Source organism: Lichenostomus cassidix, unplaced genomic scaffold (genome assembly GCF_008360975.1).
Source record: "Lichenostomus cassidix isolate B80296 unplaced genomic scaffold, HeHo_3.0 HiC_scaffold_34, whole genome shotgun sequence".
Taxonomy (NCBI): Eukaryota; Metazoa; Chordata; class Aves; order Passeriformes; family Meliphagidae; genus Lichenostomus; species Lichenostomus cassidix.
In genome coordinates, this window is record NW_028147431.1 from 1,533,141 (window position 1) to 1,544,600 (window position 11,460).

An 11,460-nucleotide genomic window follows, 5' to 3' on the forward strand; every position below is an offset into this window, starting at 1 on the left:
CTGCAATTCCTTTCTTCTCCCCTCAATCCTACACAGAGCCACTTCCACACCCCCATCCACATCCCTTTGGCTCCCGAATTTACCCCATTTCGGTGTCTTTGGGATGCCCCAGCAAACCCCCATTCTCCTTGGAGGCCCTGAATTGCCATCCCTTTGCCTCCAGCCCCACCCTGCTCCCTGCACCTGTGTCCCCCACAGCCCCACAAGGGCCAAGCCACACCAACCCTTTGTTCTCCTTCCCCAGGCAATCCTGGAAGGAACTGAAAAAGATCTCCGGGAGGTGAGTGAGGTGCTGGCATTGGAGGGCATCCCCCCTGGGAATGGGGGTGGCACTTCAGTCCCCCCATGCCTTGCTGGCACTGGGGACATCCCAGTGACCAGCCAGGTCTTCTGGTCTCTCTGCCGATTGATGGAGACAATGTCACCATCCTGAAGACGCCTGTGGTGAGTACCAGCAGTTCTGCTGGCCTCAGACCCTCCCCAAGTATGGCCACCACACTCCAGGCCATCCCAGTGTGCCCCAGCACAGCCCAGTGCACCCCCACTGACACCCCAGACCCCCACAGCTTTCCCCTTGCCCAGAACCCCATTGCATTCCCATCCCTGTCACCCCAGCACCCCCAGGATCACCCAGGACACAGCCCCTGCCCCAGCTCTGCCCTTGGCCAGGACCCCACTGCTCCTGGGCAGGAGCACAGCAGCTCCTGCACCCCATTGCTGCCTGCAGACCCCTTCCCCAAGGACCCCCTTGCTTTCCCCTTTCCTCCCAGCCCAGCCCAGTGCCCCCAGGGTGTCTCTAGTGTGTCTTTCTTTCTCTCCAGCCCCCTGTGGCTGAAAAGCTGGTGCGTCCTTTGCGGCACAAGCGCGCTTATTTTCCTTTCCCATGGGTAAGTCAGCAGTGCCGTCAGAGGGAGGGGTGGGGACAAAGCCCTCTCCTGTCCCACTGGGCCCTGGTGAGTCACATTCTTGGCTCTGTGTTTTAGGGTTGCAGGTGTTGCGGGTGTCCATGTTAAATCCACTCCAGCGGCATCAGGAGATGATCATCCCTGAATGACTCCCCTGTTTCCCCTTTAGCCCAGGGACATTTATCCTGAATGATCCATAAACCTCTTCAGCAAAGCTAAACCCTGTGTCCGTGGGGTTGTGTCTGTGCGTCTGGATTTCTGCTGTCCTTACATTCTACTGGCCAGGGCTTTGCAGAAACGCTCTGTGGGGAAAAGGACATGTGGGGAGCTGTGGCCAAGTCCCAGCCTGGGGCAGTTGCGCAGTCAGAGTCTTGTTAGGCATGGGGTCCCTGGAACCCCCGTGTGTGGGGCAGCTGTGCAGAGAGGGACCCAGGTGCTCTGAGAGGGCACAGGGGCTGCAGGTGTGACAGGGTGAGAGGGAGGGCTGGGGATATTCCCCTCTGGACTCTTCACTGCTCCTGGAGCCTGGATCAGTTTGGGATCTTAAGTGCTGGGAAATGGGGTGGTGTTCTGGGTCTGGGATATGGTTAGGGTTAGGATTAGGGATAGGATTCGGGTTAGGGTTTTGGTTAGGGTTAGGATTACAGTTAGGGTTAGGGTTAGGGTTAGGTTTAAGGTTAGGATTAGGGTTAGCGTTAGAGTTAGGGTTAAGATTAGGGTTAGGGTTAGAGTTAGGGTTAAGATTAGGGTTAGGGTTAGAGTTAGGGTTTTGATTAGGGTTAAGGTTATGTTTAGGATTAGGCTTGGAATTGGGATTATTATTGGAATTAGGATTGGGATTGGGATTTGTATTGGAATTTGGATTAGTATTGGGATTAGGATTAGGATTTGGATTAGGATTGGAATTGGGATTAGGATTGGAATTAGAATTAGGATTAGGATTAGGGTAAGGCTTGGTTAAGGGAGAAGATGCCTCAAGTGCCTCTGTTGAATCGCTTCCCTCAGCCCTTGGCCCGGGACATCTACCGCTGCAGGAGAACCTCTGCCGGGGACTTTCCGTAAGGAAGATAAAAAAAATTATTTTTTTCTTCCCTCTTCCTTGTCCCTCCCTCTTTTTGATATTCTTGTCCTCTCTTAGCAAAACCAACTAAAAAGCATTTGCAATGAGGTCACTCTGCAGATCAGTTCCCAAACAGGGCCACAGGAGGCTTTTCTGCCAGAGCAAAAGTGAGATAAGTGGGATTTGGTTATATAGTTTAAAAACTAGCTGTTTCTAAATACTGTAATTCCAGACGCTGCAACAACAAGCTTTGAAGTTTTAATGGTCCAGTATCTTCTGGCACATTCCAACTCCTGAGGAGCAGATTATGGGTAGCAGACCTGCAGGAAGAGTTGAAGGCTCATTCCCAGAGTGAGAAAGAAAGAGGGAAATAGGGTAAAGAATTCCAATTGATTTCTTGATTAATCACAAATAATTCTTCATTAAGTTTGCAATATCACAGTAGTGAGGTGAGTTCCTCCTTTTTCATACCAAATTGCAGTAATTTAAAAATTGTTCCTGGATTTAAAAAAAAAAACCAGGCAAATAATGGATCCTCTTTGATTCCGACATCAGAAATCAATGAACCTCTCCCAAGATGTGTTTCCCTGCAGTAGAGAAGGTGGTTTGATTCCTTTTGTCCCAAGTTTGTCCTGAGTTAATGACTTCAGATGAACTGGAAGTGACCCAGCACCACCACACATGGCTGCAGTGACCAGGGTCCAACCCCTGAGTCACCATCAAACACGCAGGATCTGCACCTTCCACAGCCCAGGAGCAATTCCTGCTGCTGCCCCCCAGCTCTGGGTCAGCCTGATGGGCGTCGCTCTGCTGTGTGGGGTCAGCTCCTGCAGGACACAGCGCTCAGACCTGCTCTGTGTCCCACAGCTTCAGCATCTCTGGCACCTCTCAATGGCCGCAGTGCCTCTGCCACCAGTGTGCCACTGCTGTTCCATGGCTACAGTGCTGTTCCACTAATGTTCCACAATTCTTTCACCATTGTTTCAAGGCTGTTTCACGGCCTTATTTGCTGCTGATCCTTTGCTGCTGCAGCATTGCTCCACTGCTTCTGTTCCAGCACTGCTGCAGAACGTCCCCCAGAGCTGTGCCCACTCCAGTGCTGCTCATTTGTCACCTTGTGACCCTGCGGGGACACACGGAACCAAAGGGACCCTGTGACAAAATGGGGCCTCATAGAAGCAAGGATCCATTGTGATCCCTCAGGACCTTGTGGTTCCCAGGAATCATTGTGACACTGCAGGACCTCATGGAACCAAGGGGACCTTGTGGAGTTCATGGAACTGAGGGGATGCTGTGCCACTCCTGGACTTAAAGATGACCCTCAGGGGCCATTGTGGCACCCTGGGGCCTCATGGAACCAAGGGGACGCTGTGACACTGTGGGGTATCATGGGATCCAGAGGCCCCTGTGGAACCATGGGTTCTCATGGAAGCAAGGATCCATTGTGATACCTCAGGGCCTTGTGGTGTCCACGGATGATTGTGAAACTGTGGGACCCTGTGGAACAAATGGGAACATTGTGACACTGTAGGTCCTCAGGAAACCAAGGGAACTCTGAGACACTCTAGGGCGTCCTGGTTCTCAGTCTCTTTGGCACTTGTGTCCATCTACAGAGAGGCCAAACCGGGCAGCCTGAGCCTCTTGATCCACAATATTCCCATCTCCATGGAGGATGTTCCTGCCAACAGTGGCACTGTGTGTTCCCTCTGCTCCCTGTGGGAACTCCATCCTACAAGAGACACTGACTACTGCAGTAGCCAAAACCTCAGGCAGGGCCTCCCTCTGGGTGGGAGCAGAGACATCTTTTACTCCATCAGGTTGCTCAGATTATCTGGAAGGGTCCTGGCAACACCAAACATGGCTGCAGTGACCAGGATCCAGCCTGGCTGGGAATGTTTCCAGGGATGGGACACTGACCAGCTCAAAGGGAAACCTGTGATTCACCACACTCAGTGTAAAAGAATATCTTCCTCATCTGTAGTCTGAACTGACATTCTTTTACTTTGAAACCATCTCCCCTTCTCCAATTGCATGTGGCCCTAATAAAATATATCTCCACGCATTTCCAATGAGATGCCTTGAAGAAGTAGTCATGGAAGGTCACAATGGGGCATCTCCATGGCAATTTCTGCTCCAGGCTGAACAGCCCTGACTCTCTCAGCCTGTCTTGGCCACAGAAGTGTCTCAGCCTTCGAGCATCTTGGTGGCCTCCTCTGGATCTGCTCCAAGGCTCTCCTGTGCTGAGGACCCTGGGGTAAATTGTTTGAACCTAAGAAATGGTCAAGAGGAGAGGGGAAACCCATTGTTCCTGAAATGCTGACACAACTGTAGGGACAGTTTCTGCACAGTGGAAGGGACAGCCCTGAGGGAGGCAGGGACATTCCCATGGGCCCCCTGAGTTGAGGGGAGCCAAATCTGCCTGCATGATTGTCTGTGTCCAGCTCGTGGTCCCTGGGCTGTTGGCACATGGTCATCAGTGGCTGTCCAGTGCCATCCCCTTGGCTGACACTGACCTTCAAGGCAGCCTGGAGCTCTCCTCAGCCAATACTCTGAAAATATGACCCTGCAGACACTTCCTCAATTCCATTCCAAACCACGTCAGCACACCAATGATTGTCACAGCACTTGTCCATCTGGTCAAGAATTCCCCATGGGGATACTCTGCTCTCTCATCCATGGGGCACAAAGCAGCAACTCTCCAGAGGAAAGTCCTCCTTGGGCAGGATCCAGAGCAAAGAGTCAAGGCAGTGGCCTGAAATGTTTTCCCAGCGGGCCCATGGGAAATCTCTGCAGGATGTGCAGTGTCCCTATGGAAAGAGAGAAGAAGAACCCTTCAATAATGCCTTGGAATGTCAAACACGAATTGCAGCCTTGGAGAGCTTTCGGGAACCACTTCTCAGTGGATTTTCCCTTCTTGGAAGGACAAGATTTCTGAATGTCTTCCTGCTGCCTCAGGCCCTGGGTAAACAGGGCTTATCAGAGATGCTGGCACAGGACCAACATCCCTCCTCCTCACAGGACACCTCTGTTTGCCCAATTAGCTCCCAGTGGCAGCCTGGGGACAAGCCCTGTTTAACCTGTTTACGATGCTCCTTGGATTGGAATGGGCGTTGGATTTGTCCCCATGAGTTTGGCTCTGGTGGAGGATTCCCTCATCCTGGTGAGCAGAAAATCCCTTGGTTTGAAATCTCCAGGCTTCCCCTCTGGGGTTTTCCTTCTTGGATCAGGGGACAGCCGTGGGCTGGGGGGTTTGGGGACACCTCTGTCCCTCCTCAGCCTCACAATCTCCAATCGTGACCTTCCCTTTGCTCCACTTCCCCAGGCCATCACGGACATGGACACGGGGAGTGTTTCCATCATCATGGAAAGTTCTGGACATGGGGAGGGGGTGGTCACCCAGTGTGGCACTGGGGGCCAGTATGGTCACCGCATCCCTTAGTGGCACTGAGGACACCCCGGTGACATCCCTGGGTCTCTCTGCAGGGAGCAGTCATGCAGGGAGCAGCAGCAGTCATGCAGGGAGCAGCAGCAGTCAGAGCTCATCCAGTGAAGAGGTCTGAGGTAAGTACCCCGAGTTCTGCTGGGCCCAGACCCTGCCCTGCATGGCCACCACCCTCGGGGCCATCCCAGTGTGCACCCCAGTGACTCCCAGTGACTCCCAGTGTCTCCCAGTATCCCCCATGGCTGTCCCAGTATCTCCCAGTTTGCCCCAAGCCCCACATTTCCCCGCAGCCCCCTGTGGATGACCCAGGGCAGCATCACCCGGCTGCCCCTTGGGATGGTCTGGTGAGAAACCTCGGGGGATCTCCAGCCCCACAAAGGGTCCTGGGGGGTTTTATGTGGATCTCAGAGCTCTCTGGGGTGGGCAGCAGAGGGACATGGAGTTGGTGTCCCTGATCTGTGTCCCTGGACAGCTGGACAGAGCTGCCCCCACGGCTTTCCTTGCACTCTGGGGGCTCTGGGGAACCCCAAGGTCACTGGGGGGGGCTGGGAGGAGCTCTGGGAGGGTTTGGGGTATCCTGGGGGAGGAGCTCTGGGGACCCCATGGATCTGAGGAGCCAAGTCCTGTCCTGGCTCTAGCCAAGGTCCCAATGCCCTTCTGTCACACAGGGCTGGGGACAAGGCCCCTCTCCTGTCCCAGTGGATATTCTGGGATCACGTTTTGGGCTCTGTCTTTTAGGATTGGATCTGGTGGTGATAACCGTGTTCTGTCCCCCTCCAGCAGCATGAGGAGATTGTCATCCCTGGAGGACACCCCTGATCCCCTGGGAATTTCCCTGGAATGATCAATAAACCCCTTCAGCAGAGCTCTGTGTCCGTGTTTGGGAATGGGGGATTTGTTTCTGCCTCTGGCTGCTCCTGAGGGAGAGGATTCCCTTTCTCTGGGGTCAATCCTTTAGGAACTGCTCCAGGTCCTTCCATGGGGTCAGGAAGTGCTCCCGATCCTTTCCATGGGGTCAGAAACTGCTCCAGATCCTTTCCATGGGGTCAGGAGCTGCTCCAGGTTCTTTCTGTGGGGTCAGTCCCTCACTCCCATCTCCAGTTCTTTAACCCTCACCTATTGAAGAATCCCTTAGGGACCCCTCCCCTGTTTATCACCAAAAATCAACACACAACAATTTTGGGGGGTGGAATTATACATTTTAATAGGAATAATTAATTAAAACAAAAAAAAATAATAATCAAAAGGTCAATTAGCACAGCAAATAAATCCCTCTCTGCCCTCGTAAAGGAGGCAGGAAGAGAAATTTGGGAGGATTTCTCTCTCCCCTTTTCCAGCATTTTACACCTATATTTTGATCAAATTTATCATCCCAGGCATCAGCTGGGGGCAGCGCAGGATGGAGAACAGCAAGGCCATGCTGAGCCAGGGAATTGTATAGGGCATTGCGCTGTGGTGGGAGAAACGGACAGAATTGAGGAGAGAGATGGAAAGAAAGGCCTTGGAAATGATAACTGGGGGGACATTCGGGGGCTCAGGATAGGACAGAGAAGAGATACCTGGGAAAAGATGTCTGAATAGACCAACAAGATGGGATGAGATGCCAGAAGGGGAAGGATTTGTGGACACCGTGATACCAGGACCTCACCTTGGCCTGTGGCGGGGGGCAGAGCAGGATGGAGCAGAGCAGAGCCACGCAGAGCACAGCCACCTTCATCTTCCTCTCGCCCTGAGCAGCGCTGGCTGAGGCTGCAGCAGGCCAGGAGCACCTTTATCCCTGCCAGGACTCCTCCCTGCCCCCTCCCCGACAGCCCCCAGGCCAAAGCCCGGCTTGGCACAGCCCCCAGCCCTGGCCACCAGCCCAGCCCTGGCACAGAGTCCATCCCACCTGGGGCACAGATCCAGCTCCCTTGCCCAGTGTCTGTCCAGCTTCCTGCACAGGGCAGCTGCCCCTGGAAGGGCTCAGGAACCTCTTGGGGCCAAGGGGGTTGGGCAGAGAGCCAAAGGCAGCTGGAGACCCTGTGGGGACAATCCCCACTGCAGCACAATCCATCCTCCTACAGCCCCCACAGCCAGATCCTCCCAGCGCTCCTTTCCTCTCATAACTTTCCCCAAGGGGGAGTCCAGAGCTGAGCCCAGAAAAAACCCCACAGTATGGGTAAACAGTGGGTCATGGGCAATGGGATGAGGCAGGAGATTGGGATCCACAGTCCTTGGCGACATTTGGGAGCACTAGGGAAGGTTGATCACCTGCACACAAGGCTGAGGCTTGGGAATTGCTCAGTTGTGGCATTTCCCAGACCCAGAACACCCTGTTTCCTTGCTGTCTCGGTTTGGGAGACAAAGGTGTTCAGGAGGAAGCGCTCAGGGATGAGTTCCTCCTCCCAGGGGAAAGGGGCTTCCCCTCTTCCCTCCACCAATGAAACAAATTAACAACAGCAAATGAAAGCGGAGAAAAAAAAAAGGAACTACTTTTTAACGCAGGAAAAGAACGAAACTATTTATTAAGACAAAATGAAACTGCAAAAAACAAAGAGAACAAAAAGGGAAAATGATGCCTGCAAGGATCCAACAGTGGGCAGAGCTGGTGGATTCACTCACGGGCGTGGCGTTCCTCGGAGCTCCAACTGTCCACGGTCACGCCGCTGGCCAGCTGGGCTGGAGAGAAGGGAAGGAAGGTAGGGAGGCCAGGGGGAGGAGAGGGAAACAAACAAAACTTTTCAAAGCTAGCACGGGGCGGAGAACCATCCCCTCACGAAGTCCCAGTCGAGAGCTGTTGACTCCCACAAAGTCCCGCCGAGAGCCGTCTCTCTCGAGGTCTGCCCGAGAGCCATGTACCTGCTGTCGACCTGCTGCCTCTCCGAGAGCCGCTGACCTTTGGCCGTTGGACCGAGCCGCTTGGAGTGTGTGAGGGTTTCTCTTGGGGAAGTGGACACACACCAAGGGCACTCTTAGGGGCAGAGAGAAAGAGAGCTGCCCACGAGTGTTGGTGTGCTGAGTTACATCGAGCTCTCCTTTGTAATTGTCTCTTTTGGCTTGATGTAATACGTAATGACTTTCTTTTGCTTTCCTAGAGTGCACTCTATACATTGCACTCTATGCAAACTACCTCCAGTAGGTTTAGCTTTTCTATGGAGTAGTCAGTAATTGGGATTGAGTTCTTTGTTTGGAATCATTTCACTTACTGAAGAATTGGATTTCTATGAACAGATCTGATGGGCCATTTGTATGTCCAGCGAGACAGAATCGCTTATACCACTGACAGTGTGAGGCTGGGACTGGATGCAGCTGCCCCCAGGCTCCTGTCTCTGAGAAGGAGTTGAGAAAGCCAAGGGGTGCTCTCTGCCCCTCGTGACTCAGTGGCCAGGCTGCTCCAGGAGCCTTTGTCCAAAGCTGCCACCGCAGCAGCCACAGATGTCCCCAATGAGCTCATGACACTGCTGGTGAGATCAGAGCTCTTGAGCAGCCCCAGGACCACTGGGATTTCCCCATGGAGCCCCCGGGATTTCCAGTGACCTCAGGGTTCCTGTGAGCAGGGAGACAGACCACTTTGATGTGCCCATGGCACCTGTGTAAGGGCCTGTGGCTAAAAGCCCCTTTCGCAGCCTGGAGAGCCTTGGGATGTCCCCATGGTGAATGTCTGTGACATCAGAGCGCTTTGGCAGCATGGAAAGCCCTGGAATGTCTCCAAGGGCCAAGGGCGAGTGTCTGTGACATCACAGCTCTCCAGCAGCAGGGAGACCGATGGAATGTCACAGCAGATGGCCTCTGAGTTCCTGTGGCAGCGTGCCTCCTTGGCAGCGTGGAGATTGCTGGGATGTTTCCCTGGAGGCCCTGGCATTGCCCTTGGCCTGGCTGTTCTTCAGGAACTCAGAGACAGCCCTGCCATGTCCCCCTGGAGGCCCAGTGAGTGCCAGTTCCAAAAGAGCTCCCTAGCACTTAGAGACACCTGGGATGTCCCCATGGAGCCACTGTGAGAGCGTGTGACCTCAGAGGTCTTTGGAAGCTGAGAGCCCCACAATGACATGGCATGTCAGCATGGGGGGACTGTGGGCAGGCGTGATCTCCCTGCTTGTGCTGGTGCATCCAGCCTTTCTGCCCCTTGTACTATTTCATCAGCAAGACGATTCCCTAATTCGGGGGCTGTTGCCCTGTCTTGATGACCTTTGCAGTGCATAAAGGCTGCTTCTCCAGACTCCCAGATACTCTGGAGCAGCACATGCACCTGTTCAGTCGTGTGTTCAGCTCCATTACTTTGAACAGTTACCAGTCCTCTCTCCTTTCAGATGATTTCATTCACTTCTAGATCTTTCCCTGATGCAATCAATTCAGCTCCCTGAACTGTTTCAACTCCCTGTGGTGTTGTTTCTGATAGCAAGGCTTTTGCTTGGTTTTCCTGCTTGGTAGCTGTGACTGCACAACCTGTCATGAAGCTGTCCTTGTCTGCATGGGGCTCCCAGGCTGGGTCCCTTGGAGGCACGTCCTCCTTTAGGTTTGGCTCTCTGGAATAGGCCTCTTCCACGGCCTGCAAACAGTCACACTCAGATATCAGTTGGTGTTGACAACAGAGACATACCAGGATCGGCAACAAACGTTTTCCCAATAGCATAACCCTGTTCCAATCACATGGCATGAGGTACCTGTTGGTGGCGTTCACAGAACCAACTTTCAGAGAGATAACTCTTAGATGCAGCACTTTTTGGCTGCTGATGGAGTGCAGCAATTCTTAGCTGCTACCTTCTCCAGTTCTCCAGTTTCTTTGCCAGCTGACTTCTGGATGTAATCAGGCTGTTCTTCAAACCCTAAGGTGAGACTGTTTTCACAAGCTGGCTCCTTTGCATCAGGATCCCCTAAAAAGGACTCCCACACCTTGAGCCTTCCTTCCCTTTCTCTTGCAGTCTCCTCCACCTGATAGTCTGTTACACCATCCCATGTTTCAGCATGGAGCTGACGGCCACCATACCACCTTCCATTTAGAGTCAGCTTGCACAGATCAGCTTCCCTTGCTTCTTTAAATGACACAGAAGCCACGCCATCAGGGTGTCTGTCAAACAGGAGAACCTTCTTTACTTGGCCAAACTTTTCGCACTCTGTCTGTAGATCTTCTCTGATGTCATTTAGCACTAAAGGGTCCTCCTCAAAGTCCTTGGGGTGAAACATATTCCTGATAATAACGATGCGTTCACGCCGCATTCGAGTCGCCCCATCTTTCTTCTCTGGCCTCCAATCCAGCTGTTTCTGCTGTTGAGACAACCTCTTCTTGTAGTCTTTACATTTCTTCTTCTTTTTGCTTGCGTCATACTCCCCCTTCAACTGGAATTTTGCAACTTCCACGTGCAATTTATAGCCTCGGATTTCCGCTTCATCCAGAAGCCTCAAAGCAAGTTGAACCGATTCTCTCTTCAGATAACAACAGAGGCCGTCTCCTTTAAGACTGCCTTCCTTATCTTTGTACAGTTTGATCTTGTGTTCTTCTGTCTGAGGATCTCGCATGATGATACCGCACTTTGACATGACTTGGACAAACTCATCTTTTGTAATGTCTGCAGGCAAACCTGTCACATAAACATTTGTGTTTCTGTCTTCCTCAACATGAAACCACCCTGGCTCTAGCTTCCTTTTCCACGATTTTTGTTTGGCATCTGTTTGTTTTGCTCCTGTCTCATTTGCTGATGGCTGTGTTGCTGATGTCTTAGACCTTACTGGTTGCTTCCTTGCAGTGCCTGTAGCAGCAGCAGATGAAGATTGCGTCTTATCTGCATGGAAGCCATAGTTGGCAAGATAAGTTGCCAGAAGATCTTCTGTTATCTTGGGGAACCAGGCCTTCTTCTCCCAGTGCCACTCGTAGGCGGTGCCATCCACCGGGTCCACGTAGGTAAAGGGGCTGCAGTCGCCCTTGCCTTCGCCCAGGGCAGGCTTGGCCTCGTACTGCTGCTGGAGCTGCAGCTGCCGGTAGAACTCTTCGTTCCCGTGCTCGCCACTCATCCTGGCCCGTTCACCGGGCCTCAGGTATCCGCACCGGCCCTGGGCACTGTATTGGTTTGAAAACAAAC

General features: G+C 52.9%; 1 long non-coding RNA gene and 1 pseudogene across 1 annotated transcript; one reads left to right on the plus strand and one right to left on the minus strand.

Moving 5' to 3' along the window:
• Window positions 1-785: 785 nt before the first annotated feature.
• Window positions 786-1,125, plus strand: LOC146423105 (uncharacterized). The gene is made up of 2 exons (XR_014847728.1): window positions 786-887; window positions 984-1,125. It is a non-coding gene; the product is annotated as an uncharacterized LOC146423105 (long non-coding RNA).
• Window positions 1,126-9,758: 8,633 nt separating this feature from the next.
• Window positions 9,759-11,460, minus strand: LOC146423106 (17S U2 SnRNP complex component HTATSF1 pseudogene; annotated as a pseudogene).